Source organism: Berghia stephanieae, chromosome 14 (genome assembly GCF_034508935.2).
Source record: "Berghia stephanieae isolate SIO BIC M18660-M18661 chromosome 14, UCSD_Bste_1.3, whole genome shotgun sequence".
NCBI classification, from domain to species: Eukaryota; Metazoa; Mollusca; class Gastropoda; order Nudibranchia; family Aeolidiidae; genus Berghia; species Berghia stephanieae.
Genome location: NC_088373.1, coordinates 16,180,439 through 16,182,938, shown reverse-complemented (window position 1 = coordinate 16,182,938; position 2,500 = coordinate 16,180,439). Strand labels below are relative to the sequence as shown.

Here is a 2,500-nt window from a genome sequence, read left to right as displayed (position 1 = left end):
TATTTATGATGATAATGCGGTGATGATGATGATGATGATGATGATGATGATGATGATGATGATGATGATGATGATGATGATGATGATGATGTTTTTAAAAAATTCTATGGGTGTTTTAATTTTGCTATCAACAAAGAATGAAGTGTGTAGAAAAGTGCCAGAAGACAATGGAGAATAAAAAAGTTCGTGTCGAGTGGTGGGTAGCTCTGACTCCGGATAGGTGGAGTTGTCGTACCAGTAAGACCGTGGGTTCGAGCCTAGCCATCGTAAAGTTATAGATAGTATGCAGATGACGTCACTCAGGCCTTTGTTATTGTCTTTGCCATCCGCGTTTGTGAGTTGTTCTCACTAAACTGTATTAACCAGACTATAAAAGTTCATGGTTACACAGAGTTTGTGTGTTAGTCCGTTATACTTCCGGATGGCAATGTTGTGAACTCCTTGGCCAACCGCATTCTATCTATAGCCTGATACTGACCAAAAAATGTCGTCAAAAGACAAGTCTTTGGCCACAAAAGAAAACAAATCGTGAGTTGTAATCAATAGTTCAACCAATGGAATCACTTGTTTCCTTGAGCTCTACTAACGACAACTCACTAGACACTGCACAAACCTAAAATATGACGTCAAACTATAGGTCCTAGTGAGTTCTAGTGTCAGGCTCAAAGTTAACGATGGCTACGGTTCGAGCCCACATCGACGCGAAGTTTTTTAAAATTCTCTATTGTCTTCTGGCACTTTTCTACTCACTTGATTCCTTGTTGTTATCAACATAAGTGTCTTCGCCACTTACTTTTCTGACTTAATATTGAGAGATGGATATAATGTTCCTTTCTTTTACTTTGTAGATTATGATCGATGTGAGCAGGTTCACAGGCTAAGTTCAAAGATGCTAATTGAATGTATTCATTACGTCACATTCAAAATAGTTAAATATACTAAACATGGAATGCTTTGGGCTAAAAACCAGTCTTCAACTAATAGCAAAAAAAAAAATATATATATAATACAATCTCCGTTAAAATATAAATATACCATGTACAATCCAAATATACGATATAAAAATTTTTTTCAGAATCATAAATTCAAATTCAAGTCAATCAAAATTGAAACATTTTGGTCAGATTTTTATAAGTTTCAAATTCGTAAAATTATATCTTTACGGTTTTTATTTATCACTCATTATTTCGTTATCCATTTTCTTTTTCTTTTTTTTTATCTTGCTTATTTATCTATATCTTACACTGGAGTACGGTTTCTCGAACACAGTTTCATGGAACATATGGTTTCCTCGAACTCATTAGAATGTCGCAAATATTTCCCTTATCACGCTTTGTACACGTTTTTCTCGAACCGTGATTTCCGCTAGTCCGTCCTGTCTAATATAGATAGAACGAAGATGACGTCACTCGGATTTATGTTATTGTGTTTTGCCATCCACGTTTATGAGTAATTCTCACTAAACTGTTATAACAAGATTATAAAAGTTCATGGTTGACACACAGTTTTGTGTGTTGGTCCGTTATACTTTCGGATGGCAATGTTGTGAGCTTCTTAGCCAAACGCATACTATCTATACCAACGACAACAATCGTGATTCTCACCATAATTTTTTATTGTTATGATGGGGCTTTTTGGTCAATAACTCGTTCTCACTAAATTGTATTAATCAGACTATTGATGCTGTGCGTTTGACTAAGAAACTCACATAATTCAATGAGGACGACAATGGCTGTAAGTAAGTGGGTTTTAATGTCAGGCTATAGATAGTATGCGCTTGACTAATAAGCTCATACCATTGCCATCCGGAAGTATAACGGACCAACACACAAAACTATGTGTAACCATGAACTTTTATAGTCGGGGTAATACAGTTTAGTGAGTCTCACTCACAAACGCGGATGGCAAAATACAATAACAAAGGCTTGAGTGACGTCATCTTCGAACTATCTATACGTTCAGGCTAAAGATAGTATGCGCTTAATTAAGAAGCTCATAACATTGCCATCCGGAAGTATAACGCACGGACCAACACACAAAACTATGTGTAACCTTGAACATTTATAGTCTGGTTAATACAGTTTAGTGAGAATTACTCATACAAAAAAAAAAAGCAAAGACCTGAAAGACTTCAACTTCGTTCTATATATAAACGTTTAAGGTTACAATTTGTGTTGCGTGTGGGTACGTTATATCCGACTGGCAGATGCTATGAGTTTTTATTTATTATTCTTTATTTTTTGGATAAACGAACATCGCATCAATAAATTAGATGGGCGGACACCCGGGTCACTTCTCTATTTGTTGATTTATTTGTTAATTTATTTGTTGATTTATTTGTTGATTTATTTGTTGATTTATTTGTTGATTTATTTGTTTATTTATTTGTTGATTTATTTATTTGTTGATTTATTTGTTTATTTATTTGTTGATTTATTTATTTGTCGATTTATTTGATTTATTTGTTGATTTATTTATTTATTTGTTACGAACAGTATGG

General features: G+C 34.2%; 1 protein-coding gene across 4 annotated transcripts in view; it reads left to right on the top strand.

Annotated features, from left to right (window-relative positions):
* The window catches only part of LOC144959376 (uncharacterized), a 57,370-nt gene that overhangs the window by 45,554 nt on the left and 9,316 nt on the right, over positions 1 to 2,500 (top strand). The window lies entirely within an intron of this gene.